The sequence below is a fragment of the Pinus tabuliformis genome, chromosome 9 (assembly GCF_031772625.1).
Source record: "Pinus tabuliformis cultivar Carrire ecotype Pingquan chromosome 9, CPIR1, whole genome shotgun sequence".
In the NCBI taxonomy this organism is placed as follows: Eukaryota; Viridiplantae; Streptophyta; class Pinopsida; order Pinales; family Pinaceae; genus Pinus; species Pinus tabuliformis.
In genome coordinates this window covers 1,973,663,781-1,973,678,988 of record NC_142307.1, presented here as the reverse complement: position 1 = coordinate 1,973,678,988, position 15,208 = coordinate 1,973,663,781, and the positions used below count along the sequence as shown (strand labels likewise).

The window sequence follows — 15,208 nt, the reverse complement described above, 5'->3', positions numbered from 1 at the left end:
ATGACTATGAGAACCAATTTTTTATTTTTATTTTCTCATTTTTTTTAAACATTGTTTATTTTTTTTGAATTTTCATTGTTTTTTGGCATTTGCCATTGGCATTTGGTTGGGTAACTTGGGTTTAGAAATTGGGATTTTGGAAATAATTAACTTGTAATTTTGCAAATGCTAAATTGTAATTTGTATTATGTAATCCTAAATTCCTATTTCCTAATCCTTATTTTTCCATAGGTTTGCAAATTCAAAATTCAAAAACAAACATGCCAAGGAAATTGGATCCTTTCTGGGAATATGGTGACCCTAAAACTCCGAATGATAGACAAAACTTGTATTGCAAGTTGTGTGGAAAGGAAATATTCGGGGGGGTGTACAGGTTGAAGTTCCACCTTGCACAAATCCCTGGACGTGATGTGGGGCCCTGTCTAAATACAAATGCTGAAATTATCCAAAAAGCCATGAGAGCATTGGGAGAATTAGAGCACACTAGAGAGGCCAAAGAAGAACTCAAAAGGCAACTAAAAAGGTCAGCTGAAGGAAGTGGGCCAAGTGGCACTGGTTCTACTGCAGCGTCAGTCAATCCGGTAGCTGCATCATCATATTTTGTTCCTCGAACCACACCTGGTTCACAACCAACTATTGGTTCAATGCTAAAAAGAACTGAAAAAGAACAAGCTGACAAGTTGATGACAAAATTTCTCCTTTGGAGTGATATTCCTTCCAGCATTATAAGGAATAATCCATTTTTCCAACCTACTGTTGATGCTATTGCCAGTGTTGGCCCGGGTACAAAATCCCTTCTCTTCATGATTTTAGAGGCCGGCTTCTTCAAGATGAAAAGCGTGACTGCACCCAAAGATTGGAGGATTTTAGGGCATCATGGGCACAAACAGGATGCACTGTTATGTCAGATGGTTGGACTGACCAAAAGGGGAGAACCCTTATAAACTTCTTGGTTAGTTGTCCCAAGGGGACTATGTTTATCAAATCTGTTGATGCAACTCATCAAATCAAAGATGCAAGAACTTTATGTGATTTGCTGGATGTGTTTATTTTGGAGGTGGGTGCAGAAAATGTTGTCCAAGTCATAACGGACAATGCTGCAAATTATGTTGCTGCTGGTAGAATGCTTATGGACAGGCATCCTGCTTTATTTTGGACACCTTGTGCTGCCCATTGTATTGATTTGATGTTAGAGGACATAGGGAAAATTCCCTTTGTCAAAGAGGTTGTTGACTCATCAAAAAGCATCACAAAATTTATTTACAATCACACATCTGTGCTTAGCTTGATGAGAAAATGCACCAACAACAAAGAGTTGGTGCGCCCCGCCATTACACGGTTTGCGACGAGTTTCATATCTCTTCAATCCCTCTTGAATTCTATGTGGGATTTGAAGAGAATGTTTCTTTCAGAGGAGTGGCGTGCTTCGTCAATGAGCCGCAAACCAGAAGGAGAGGCCGTCTGCAGACTAGTTTCATACCAGGAAGACTTCTGGGCGGGAGTGCAGGAGGTGTGCGCTGTTACAGAACCTTTGGTAAAGGTTCTTCGGTTGGTTGATGGTGAGAAGCCCGCAATGGGCTATTTGTATGAAGCCATGGACAGGGCCAAAGAAGCCATTCGGTCCTACTATGATGATAAGGGAGATGATGGGTTTCAGAGACAACTCCTTCTATGGGAAGTCATTGATGAGCGATGGAACAACACACTCCATCGTCCCATTCATGCTGCTGGGCTTTTCCTGAACCCTGCATTTTCTTATGCATGTGGGTTTAATTTTGATGTTGAGGTCGTGGAAGGATTATTAACCTGTGTCCAGAAGATGGTGAGATCTCCAGAAGAACGTATGGAGATCTCTAGACAAATTGAGCAATATAAGTTGTCAGGTGGCACATTTGGCTTTGAGATGGCTGTCATTGATAGGACGATTAAAATGCCAGGTATTTTTTAGTTTGTAGTATGTACTTTGTAACTTTGTTTCAAATTTCATTGTTTCTTCAAATTCCATTTTTTTCTTATGTTTATTTAAAATTTTATTTGTAATTTTGTTGTAGACGCATGGTGGAAGATGTATGGTGGCAGAGTACCCCTTTTGCAAAATCTTGCCGTACGCATCCTCAGCCAAACATGCAGCTCCTCGAGATGTGAGCGCAATTGGAGTGTATTTGAAAAAATACACAACAAGAAGCGCAATAGGTTAACACTTAAACATTTAAAATATTGCAAATTTCCAAATAAATTTTTGAATTCATTAAAGTTTTAAACAATATTTTTTTTATAATATTAATTATTAATTTATTATTTCATGAACTTTGTACAGGTTGCAGTCCCATAGACTTAATGACATGGTCTATGTCTACTACAATCTTCGATTGTGGGTGAAACAACTAGAGAAGACACCTGATACGGAAGCCATCTCATTGGATGGGATTGACACCACTGCTGAATGGAGGGTTGAGACCGAGAGGCCTCTCATGGATCCCACTGAGGATTGGTTAGTGCAGGATGAGGGGGAGGAGGAGGGGGAGGAGGAGGAGGAGGAGGAGCAGGAGCAGGAGCAGGAGCAGGAGGAGGAGGAGTTGGAGGAGCAGGAGGAGGAGGTGACACCGCCTACCCGGGCTACCCGGGCTACCACTACCACCAGTAGAGGACGTGGTCTCCGTCCACCTCAGCCTCCTGTAGCTGCTACTACTAGTTCTTCAGCTTCTAGAGCACGTCAGACTCCACTGCCATTTCCACCAGCACAGGCACCAGCTTCTACATCTAGAGGGAAAGAGAAAGCTGTGCCATTTTCTCGCAAGAGGGGCAGAGGAAATCAATAGGATTAGACTTTCATTTTATTGTATATGACATTATGACATGATGAGATACATTATCATATTTTTTGTTGATATTTTGAGGCTGAGTTGGACTTGGGACTCAGGACTTACTATTCAGGACATGATTCAATGTTATGTGTGATTTTAGCGCTAGAAATGATATTAAACATCTTATATATTAGTTTTTTTATCATATTTATGTGTCAATGTATTTATTTTATGTTGTAGATGGTTTAGATATTAAAAAAATTGAAAAAAAATGAAAAAAAATGTATATTTTTGTGCCAAACGCTTTTTTTTCTTTTTTCCGCTTTTTTCCCGCTTTTTTCCCGCTTTTGTCGATTTTTTCCGCTTTTTTCCCGGCGCCGATTAAATCCCGATCGCGCTTTGTGCAACATTGATTCATACAACATTATGTTTCAATCTTGAAGAGTTCACATAAGAGAAACCGGATTCGCAATTCATCTGTTATAGCATCATAGTAACCAACATTGTTTCCACAGCAAGGCCTCGACTGACAGCGCTATCTCTCAATAGATCAAAGCACAATGTTGGTGAGACCAATGACTTATAGACACCTTAGGCATTGTCTCTCAAGGTACATACCCACCTGGGCGTTCACTGAGTATGACCTTCTAGGACTATTCTTATCTTCAGTTCCCAGCCCTCAAAGAATATCGGTTCTCTTGCCTACTCTTCTCTTGGATGCCCTACACATCCTCAAAGAGTATCGGATGCCAAATGATTACCCAACCCTCCCATTCTTTCTTCCCAAGTGAAGCCAAGAATGTTGTCTCTATCACTTCCTCTCAATTGAGAGGACATGCCCAAGTATCCTCTGACAAGGTACTTGTCCAAGTTCCTTTGTAACTGGGAACTTGTTATAACTCCCTCTTAGCTAGGGACTTGTCCATTCATCAACAAATTCTTCTTTGTGGGTCCTTCAGCTGCTTGATCTTCTTTCCTTTGATGTCATGAAGTCTTGGTTCGAACTTCCTTTTGGTAGGGACCACCCATCAATCACTTTCCTTCCCGGTTTGTCATGTCATTGCTTCCTTTGTGGAAAGTGGTCTTGTCATATATCAGGATCTCTTGTCATTTGGCTACTCCCTTGTCATTTTGTCCATGCTTCGGAATACTCTTCTCATGGATGCTTCATTGAACTTGCTTGTTCCCATGCTTCGGTCGAGTAGCCCTTCATGACTTCATCCTGTTATTGTTTCAACATTAAATGGTGCTTTTGTTGGATGGCTTCTTCATCATGACATCTTCGTAGAGTAGAATCAGTTATTTGCACCTTTCATATCTCCAAGGCCTTCATAGGTGTCAAGGGTCCTTTGATCTTTTCCTTTCTTAGTCAAAGTTGTCCTGCCTTCTTTCGAGAGATGTCTTCAATGGATCTTTGTCAGATAGTGATTCTTTGTGATCATGTTATTCTTCACATGCTTGATCTCTTTCTTCACTTGCTTCTTCTTGGATAGATTGGTCAACCACCTTATGCTCCTTGTGAGAACATTTCTTCATTGCTTGAGTATTTCTTTTGTTGACCTTCATTGCATTGTAGTACATGCCTTCGAGCATGTCACTGGTGAAAGAGATTCTTTCCTACTTGATCATGTCATGACTCAATAATATACAAATGATAACATGACTAAACTTGATGCATACATACCTCATATTGATTCTCCTTTGATCATCTTAGCTTCATTTGCTTGTCCTTGGTGTGGCCCTTCTTGCTTCATCTTAGTTTGCTTGCATATCATCCCTTTCTTGAATACCATGAATGGGATTCCCAATGAGACATCTGCTTTTGTTTATGAATCTTCTTTTGAAGATTCTATCATAGGATCTTAAAGACCCTTACCCTGCAAATGTTTCTTTCCTTTTGATGATGGAGGTCTTCTAAGATTCTTAAGCATGATCAATTTTCTTTCATGGTGGATGAGGTCCTATTTTAGGTATGCTCCTTCTACATGAATATCTTGAGCTATATCTACCATGCTCCTATATTCTAGAAGATATTTCCAACCATGCATTTTGTTCTATTTATAAATGCTTCTTCTACATGAGTATTTTGAACTCTATGTACTTCATGCTTTTAGATTCTAGAAGATGTTTCTAGCCATGCAATTTTATTCTATTCCTACAAGCTCCTATACTACTCAAAACTTTGAAAGAAGACTTTAAGTAAAGAGTTTGACTTAGTCATAGTAGAGATCCGGAGGATCTTCCTTCTTTTCCTTCTTGTCTTCTTCTTTCATTTCTTGAGTCACATGAGCTTCTTCCCTTTTTCTTTTGTTGTTGTTGTCCTTCTTTAGCTTAGGACAATTCCTCTTGTAGTGTCCAAATTCTTGGTATCCAAAGCATTGGACTTGGGACATATCTTTGTTGTTTGTTCTTCGTGGACCAAATTTCCCCAATTTTCCCTTTCTCTTGGCCATGGTAGCAAATGCTTGCTCCTTTGATCCCACATCTTCCTTGGCTTTGAGTTTGGTTTCCTCTGTCTTGCATAGAGACCACATTTCACTTAGTGTGGTAGCTTCCTTCTTGGCATATATGCTAGATGTGAAGTTGCCCCAATCTTCAGGTAGAGCATTGAGTACTACAGTTGTCATTTCTTTGTCGGACATGACTTCCCCTATAGCTCTTGAAGTTGATCTCTCATCTCAAAGATCTTCATGAAGTAGGGAGCTATTCCTTCCTTTGATATCTTCATCTTGTACAATTCATTTCTTAGAGACATCACTTCTCCAACAGTGGTTACTAAGAATAGCTCTACTAGTTTATCATAGATTTCTTTTGATGTTTCAAATTTGGAGACATAAGGAATGAGAAAGTCCTTGATAGATTCTATTAGAATCCTTTGAGCTCTTGTCTCATCCTTATTGTACTTGGCTTAGGCTTGGGTTTGTTCCTTAGCAGGGATGACGATATTCCCTTTGACATGTTCTAGAAGTTCATTCTCCTTGAGAAGTAAATTAGTCCTCTTCTTTCATGCAAGAAAGTTATTGGTACCTACCAATTTGTTGCTTTCCTTGCAAAAAGACATTGATGTATATTCAGAAGGGGACATATACTTACTCGATAGATTTTGAGATGTAGTAGACTTGCTTTCTCCTTGAAGACTTCATGGCTTGTCTTTCTAGGATCTTGATGTTCTCCAAGTTGCCTTCTCCAAGTGAACTTGCTTAATGATGAGGATTGCTTGATGACTTGTAGATGATGTAGATCCCTCTTTGATCTGCTTTTCTTTGTAGGTGCCTTTATGTAAGGCTCTTCTTCTTGCTATGTAGTCTTGATGAATTATAAATGGTAGGCTTTCTTGTCCTTTAAGTGATTGAGACTTCTTTGCTTGATGCTTCAACTTTGTAGATGTCCTTCCTTGATGAGTCACCTTATGAGTGTTCTTGGGATGCCCTTTCCTTGATGTGTCACCTAAGATCTGATACGATGTTGAAGAATCTAGGGCTATTAGGTGTAGTGTGATTCTTCTTTTCTTGATAACAATTTGTGAAGCAATTTTACAATTATCTTAAGCTTGATCTTCTTCTTATTATTAGTGTGTGTGTTTCATCAAACTGCGACCAAAAACATAAAGACAAGAACACAAATGTTGGCTCTCTGCCAGGGCCAAAACATCTCTCTCTTAGAGAGGAAAACCCTTCGGTAAGTTTCTCTTTTGAAGCTTCTTATTGATCACTGCCAAACCCTAGACCCTTGACTAGGATGTCCTCCAAGCACAAGTCAAGTCCTCCCTCTTTTCTACACTATGTTCCCCAGCACATGGACTTCCTCCTTCTGGCACTTTGCTCCCCAACACTTTGTCCTTTTCTTCACTGCTTTGTCTAGGGATAGACCTCGGCTATGTTAGCTTCTTGATGAGATTCTCTTCAAGATGTTCTTCAAGTATAAGTGTATGATTGTACGGTTGCCCTAGTTTTCTCACGTGTGGTACGTACCCTAGAGAATTAGGGTCATTTTCCTTCGCTAGAGAGATAGGCTTCTTCGCTTGACTTGGGAGGCCTTGTAGGCCTAGTTTCAAGCCCAAAAAACACTAGTTCATGGATTGTTTGTCCCTACTGTCATACCCACAAATTTGACCTCCTTTTCTTTGCACGTGTGATTGTTTCTAGCCCTAGAAACAATCCTCTTCACTTCGGTTTTCCTCCTCCTTCCTTCGCTGCACTAGGAGACCCTTAAACTTGTCCTTTTGTCACTTCTTCTCGGCTTATATACTTCGTTGATTTCAGAGTTGCTTGGTTGATGTTGTGAGGGAGTGGACAACCTCTATATATAGAGGATTGTCCCTCCTTTAGGCCGACTTGAGGCCGACATCATGATTGTAGGCCGACTTGTCTATTTCTTCATCATTTTCATCGTTTAGCTTCCTTTTGGAGGACGTTGCTGCATGGAGAGGACTTGCACTTGTCTTGGAGGTATTCCTTTGACCTTATACAATATTATACAGTGTAATATGCCCTCTAAGGGTCTTCAACATTTTCTTTTGACTCCTTGACTCACTTCAACATTTTCTTTTGAATCCTTGACTCACCTATAGCACTTAACATGTGCTAGACCTATTTCAATGAGCAAGAAACTCATTGACAAATATTATAAAAATAATATTTATTTTTCTTGAATAAGTACAAATATCAAAATTACATTTATGAAGACCGAACCTAGTTACATTTCCTTCAACAAGAGCGAGGGTCCCTCAATCTTGCATTCCCTCTAGGGTCATATAGTGAAGTCCCCTCAACCCTAGGCAATCGCTAAAGAATATTATCCAACTTTACATCAACCATTTCAAAATGGATAATTCCAATAGCAAGCCATTATCTCAATTCTCCCCATCACCCTAGACCATAAATACCAACAAGCTTTGACATCCTCTCTCGCTCTCATATGGTTCCAATATTTCTAGCTTTTGGTCCTCTTTTTGTATCATTACATACACATTATGACCAAACTATGACATTATAGTTTTTAGCTAGATACTTAGTATTGTTCATGTCTTCCTACTCGATTTCAATATCGGTATTACATACAAACTATGACTACATTGTGAAATTATAGTTTTTAGCTACATGCTTAGTTTTTTGTTCATGCCTTCCTACTTCTTGATTTGAATATCAGTATTGTCGCCACTTTCGCACTCTCACATTGTAATAATACCAGATGTTGTTGTTGAGGACTTCTAGAGAACTGTGTGTTCTGTCACAGCCCCACGTTGTGATGCCTTAAGATCACCGTGGGTGGCATGTGGCACCGGCGATATTTCGTTGCAGTTATACAACTACTCTAACCAGAACTATGCCTACTTCAAAACTTAGTCAATTTTCGAATTCCAAACTTCTTTATTCAATTACTTCATTCAACAATTGTACAATTACGACACAATTCTCCAAAAGTCCTCAACGTCAACAATTTATTAACTGTGGAAATATCCATGCTAAAACACCAGATGTTCTTAGCCAACTTTTTAGGAGTTGTTGGCTTAGCAATCTCCTTGTCAGCAAACTCCCATATCTTGTTCACCAACAAGACCAACCTAATCCTTTCTTTCCAAGGACTTTAGTTGGACAACACATCCAACTTATCCTCATACCTCAGATTCGCAATCAACTTTGCCATGTTGTTAATCCTTCAACAACAATTCAACTAGCTCCCCCTTAGGCTTCTTGTTGTGCGCACTCTGATTCAGCTGACCCTTCAAAGTACCTCTGATACCATGTTGAATTTTCCTTACACCCTAGGTTTGGTCGATGGCTAACCATGCACACAAACACATTAGCAGTGCTCAACCATGAACAACTTTGCACAGCAGAAATGTAACAATAGTGAATCAATAAAATACACAGATAAATGTATGGCCCAAAACACTTCTTAATAGTCCATCAACAAGAAATTCATAGGGATCTCGTACCAAGGACCATGGCCCTTTTACAACTTGATACAAAACTAGTATACAATAGTATACACTTAGGGCTTGACGTTAGCTCCCTTTGACCTTCAATCTACCCAAAACAATGACAAAGACAATCTTACTTACTTGTTGATGTAGCCCTTCACGATCAATCCTTTCAATCCTCCTTTGTCACTTGTTGCCTAGTTGTCATTTGCCTCCTTCACACAAGGATATGGCTCCTTTCAAATCTCTATCCAAGCAGTTGCTCACAATGGTCTAATCCTTCAAACCTCTTGCATATATCAACGTCAACCTCGTTGTTAGGACTCTCCCTTGACCTAAAAGACTTCCTTCATTAGTTCTTTGCACTCAACCTTTGCCACTATCCACAAGGTCATGAAAAAAACCCCCTTGAACCAGCCTTCCACATGACGTGGTCAAACAATCCTCATCTAGTTATAGGAGTCCTCAGCGTGCATCAAAACAAAGTTTGGACCTCTTGTCCTAAACCCTGAGGTCTCTCGGCTTGGTCTAAACCTTCCTACAGCTAGACAAAACCCTCTCGGCCTAGTCTAAACCACCCTGTGGTTGATCAAAACACCCTCGGACGTCCTGTGTTGGACCTCAAGCCTGTTCTAGGCAGAATTCTGAGGTGTTATTGTTAATTTTAGGTATGTTCTATGCTTAGCGCAATTTACTTCAAGTTTTCCATATTAGCCCAATGCCAACATTCAAATTAGCAATCACATCAGCATGATAGTAAAGTGCAGATAGAACATAAACATAAATCGCAGAAGACAAGAGGACACAAGATGTGGCGCCAGCCAGTGACAAACCCCAATGTGGGGAAACCCTTGATCAATTCTTCTTATGTTCTTCAATAGTTCAGCAGAGAGAGAGATAGTACATATACATCAGAAGTCAACATTTTGACTTGTCAAAATAAGAGCAGAGATCTTCTCTAGGAAGATGACACATGAGGTAGCAGATATGAACACAAGTGATTCCATCACCATGTTGTACCCATTATTGTGCTGCACTTCATTACACTATGTTGCACTCATCATACTGCACCCATCATCACTGTGCTGCACCGATGACCACTATGCTGCACTCATCACTGTGCTGCACTCATCCTCACTATGTTGCACTTCACTATGCTGCACTCATCATCACTATGCTACACTCATCACTGTGTTGCACTCATCATCACTATGCTGCACTTCACTGTGTTGCACTCATCATCACTATGTTGCACTCATCATTGTGTTGCACTCATCATCACTATGCTGCTCTTCACTGTGCTATGAAGCTGATCTGATGAGGGCACTAATCTCAATGGATCAGCTCTTCATAAACCCTTGCTATGATGTTATGGCCTATGGCCTAGCACATAGAAATTCTGAAGTAAAATCATCAACACCAAGGAGCAGACTTCAACCCTTTCCTTTACAGTAAAGTTGTGGCTTATCAAACAGTCCTTAGGGCATGATTATACCAGCTCCCTTCATCACATAGTTACCTACAGCAAGCATGTATCTTAATGCTATGATAAGATATTTCCTTACAGCCACCTTTGCTATGAAAGTAGTTGTCAATGAGTGCTTCTTTAGGACTGCGGATAATGGTTGCTTCAGGCTGAGTATAAGGATCTTCATCAACAGTATTTAGGGCTTCGTCTGAACCATGTATAACAGCAGATTAGGATCTTTACTAAATGCGGATTAGGGCATCATCGAACAGCACATTAGAAGGCTGTGTTAGGGCTCCTTGATAGCCCTTGAGGACTGCGGCTTAGATCCCTCCATGGACTGCGTATACATCTCTTCCTTGACTGCATCTAGGGCACCAGCTTGTGACACTTGATTAGACTGCGGTTAGGGCTTGTCAAGGCCCCCTCTTTACAGCGAATACATGCCTCCTTTTGCTGCTTATGAAACCCTCATTGACTGCGTTCTAGGTGACTTCTTTCTCTGTGATTATGACTCCTTCAGGACAGCGTTTAGGTCACTTAAGAACAGCGGTATTAGACCTGTGTTTAGGTCACTTCCTTGTTGTGTTATGGAAGCCTTCTTCCATGACTGCGTTTGGGCTTCTTCCATGACTGCGTTAGAGTCTAGGGCATCCTTCCATGACAGCGTTAGCCTTTATGACTGCGTATTAGATTTAGGGCAGCATAGAGCCTAGAGCACTCCCTCTAGATCTCTCCTTCATCAAACCCAAAACAGAATGAAGAGAGAGATCACAAGAATGTGAGTGTGTCCAAATGACTTGAAGACCTCTTCTATTTATACTAAAACGTGGAGGACAAGAGGGGGGTAATTTGGTTGCTGGCCAACCTTGACGAATTGTCACATAACACAAATAAATTCATATCTCCATGAATACATATCGGAATCGGATGATCTTTAGATCAATCCTACACCTCTCAACGAGAGGAATCCAAGAAAAATATCAGTTGCCATGAATAAGAAGACCGACATGGTGTTTGGCCCTAGTTGCCAATTTTAACAGTTATGTCCCTTTACCTAGAAACAAACCCTAGCTCCACATTGAACTTTCGATCCAAATTACCAATCAAATCACACAATAACAGACTTCATAAATGTGTCCTTCTCCACAAATCTGCTCACCCTTCTCTTGGAGGTACTTTGGCTACTTTAGATGGCTTGATCTCTCATAAGAATTGATCTTGCACTTGTGTGTAATGACCTATTGTGGTCTTTAATTTGTAGCTCTCCAATTAATTTCCTTAGGAGCCCTTAACTCCATTAAAGAGTCTCCACTACAATAATTAGAATAAAGAGTCAATATCTTTGAGTCTCAAGCCCACGACTTTGGGTACAAAACCCACTGACTTGGGTACTTAGCCCACAAAGTGGATTTTCTCCTCACAAGTCAAGTACCCTAGACTTGTGGGAGTACCTCCCAAGCTACACTTTTCAACATTAGGATGGCCTACAAGGAAGCGGAAATGCATTGAGAAAGATGCCAAATCAAAAGTGCAAATGCAAGACATGGAGAAGGGAGTCATATTATTTTAGGCTAACATAGGGTATCCGGACAAGTTCCAAACATTGTGTATTCCAATTTCCTATTAGGTGATAGAATGGAACTCTTTTACATGTCCTACACTTTTTGTACAAAAAGTGATCACAAGTATAGATAGGGCAGCCATATTTTTTATGTCAATATTGTTGATGTTTATGGCTCAGAAAGGTACTTTTGCACAGGTCAAGTGTCTAGACGTGTGGAAGTTGTCCAAAGGCTTCACCTTGTCAAGTTCACCTTAATTAAAGAAATTATTGAAGTGAAGTGCATTTTTTAAAAGTGAGTTTAACCTTAATGAAATGTAAAGGTTTTTATATTAGTGAAATAAATGAATCTAGACCATTAATCTCAATTGTTAATTTCACTGAGAGATTAGGTTTATGGAGAATTAGTCATCAATGGTTAATTGATTCGGTCAATATCTCAAGATTAAAAAAGCAAGGCTAGGAGAGGAAGAGACACACAAGAAGTCGGTGTGAGTGATTGAAGCACAAAGGACAGTGCCTCAAGCTTGGGGAGGACAAGAGCAGTGATTAGCAGCAAGAGCAATCAGCCAATAGTGGAGGCTGCAGCAGTACAGGTCAAACCAAGCAGCAAAGGGACACAGAACGGGCTGTACAGCAGGCCAAGGGTGCAGATCAGTTAGGAGCCTTGGCCGTCCAGCAGTCTAGTGAGGCCGTACAAGCCATACAGGTTGCACTAGCAGCCAGCAACAGGTCAATGGGTGAGTCAAAAATTTTGGAGGGCCATACAGGCTGTACAGGTACCCACTTAACTTCCAGAAATTTGCTGTAACTTATATTGTTTTCTCAGTTGACCGTTTTCCCAGAAAGGGAGTCCTTGTATGCTTTGATATTACTTGATGAGAAGCAGATTTGAAGGGCAGAAAAATTCTATGTGTTTGTGTGGAGACTGGTTTATTTGCTTTGTGCTAAAAAAATTATTTTTACCAGTTAAAAATCCCAGTGCTGCATTTTCTTCAGTAAGTTGTAATTCAAATTAATTTTCAGCATGGAAATTACTAGGAAGTGATTTTCTAATTTACTGGGCTTAGAAAATTTAACAAGTATAAAATTTATTTCTATTTATTAGCAAAAAATATAATTTAATCATCTCACAGTTGTTCATGAAGTAAAGACCCCCCCATACATGACATCATTGAGTCATTCTCAATGAAGCTAAAGAGACATGTATATAGAACTCAGTTCAGAGATTGTCAATTGGGTTTAGCTCAGGTGATTAGGGAGGAGAAATGTTATCAGTCCCGACTGGGATCAAATCCTGCTTGTGACATGTTTCGTTCTTTGTGAGCTAATTAATACTGAGGCTGTGAACTGTCAAAAATATCTAACTCTTGCTTATGATGAGGAGGGTGGGATGAATAGTTACATGTAAAAAAAATAACTCATTTCAGGATAAAATTTCAGCATTCTAAGAAAGGTATATAAAGTAGATAAACACACAAAGTAACAGGCATTTAAAAACCCATAAATCTTGACTCGTCCATTATATGGAGAAGGGGATGAATAAATCATAGATGTTAAGTACATAAATAAACAAAGTAACAGACATTTCAAGAACCCACAAAATTTGAAGAAGCTCATCCATAACATTTCTGATTACCAGTTTCTACCCTCCACAACGGCCATCCACAGAGGGTTTTCCTATCTACAACATTCCAAAGAGATCAAATATTTAAGGGTGTGCGCCTGCATAGAATCACTAGATAGCTAGCCCCCATATAGTTAGTAACAAATAGTGATAAAACGCGATAGCATGCATCTCAAGAATGGACTAAATAGCATGCATCTTGTTGAAACGAGCATCGGAAATATTAGAATAGTTAGAATAACGGTCGAGGAGTATAGTATTATATAAGATGTTCAATCTATAGCTTTTACTTATATAAGGTTCAGTCACCTGCATTTCTCATAGTGACTAATAGGCCCTACTATAAAAGGTGATGACCAAATTGTATAAGCAATTTTCTAAAGAAAAAAAAAATATGTCCAACCATGAATAAGCACCAACCAAAAATATATAATAATAAAATTTGAGGACTTTTGCTATAATTCAGAAGTAATTTGTAACTAAACCGGGAGTTGACGTTTTCTCAGTGCAGTACCAACTCATTCACTCAATGGATCACTTATCTTACATAAGATACAGGAATGAACCCGTCCAATAGAAAGCACAGATAAAAATGCCATTCAATTCCTTTAGGAGGCAAATTTTACAATTAATAGAAAGGAAGGCTGAACTCAGGTGGTGACAGCTGATATGTTAAAATATAAACTTCCTCTATGGATACTGTTTCAGGTGTCTGTTAAAGGTAGCTGGAAGCAGTGCTTTAAAAAACGGCCGTGCCGGCTCCGAATCGACCGAGCTAGACCCCTGACCTGTCCAACTTGGGAGAAAAAAACAGCCCAGTGGCCGATTTTTTACCAAACCGGCCGAGCCAACTGAGCTGACCGGAAATAGCCGACCGAGTCAGACCCCTAGTCGGTTTGTTAAAGTGTTCCGGTTGGTGGATGAGGAAAGATTGGCTATGGGCTTCATTTATGAGGTTGTGGATCAAGCAAAGGAACAAATAAGGGCAGCATACAAGGATAGAGAGGCTAAGTATAGGCCCATTTGGGAAATCATTGGTCAAAGATGGAACAATCAACTCCATCGCCCTATACATGGCACATGCAATTGGGTTTTTTCTGAACCCAAGGTATCATTATAAAGCTCTGGAGGCAGAAGCTTCACTGGGGAGGTTAGCAGCAGCCAGTAGTACTGGTGCCTAGTGATGTTTTATAGTTTACTTTTGTTGTTGTTTTTATTTTGATCTCTATATCATGTATGTATCGGGCAGTGCACTGGGTGCCATTTTGATATAATGGATATATTCATGAGCCTACTTTGATCATATGTTGTCTTCTCTCTATATTCTAATGCATTGTGTTTGGAAACATGAATGAAAAATCGTTAAAATTATGGTTTTTCATTAATAAATAAAATATTTAATGTATTTTTTACAACGACAGAGTCATTGAAATCAAACCAGCCGAGTCGATACCGAGTCAGGTTGACCCTCGGCCGGTTCCGAACCCGAGTCGTAGTTTTAAAACATTGGCTGGAAGTGAGAAAACCCTAATTAGGGCCAATTTCTCGTTAATAAACATGCATCCCACACTAGCACTTAGAGTCTCCGAAGCTGAGAAGCCTCTAAAGGAGCTGCAGAAAGACAAAGATTGATGGGAAAGCACTGTTCCCAAGCCCAAGCTGCCGACCCGAGGCTGGGGAGGAACACCAACTAATGACAAGGATAATCCTCCTGGTTCTGGACTAATGTCCCCATAGTTGTGTAATCCAGTATGTTTATGATTTTGATTATGATCTATGTTACCTGGACATATAAATTTTCGATTTTTGCACCATGTCTTAC

General features: G+C 39.9%; 1 protein-coding gene across 2 annotated transcripts in view; it reads right to left on the bottom strand.

The window, feature by feature from the left end:
- LOC149156915 (eukaryotic translation initiation factor NCBP-like) overlaps positions 1 to 15,208 on the bottom strand; it is a 112,950-nt gene that overhangs the window by 96,640 nt on the left and 1,102 nt on the right. The gene's annotated exons all lie outside the window — the stretch shown is intronic.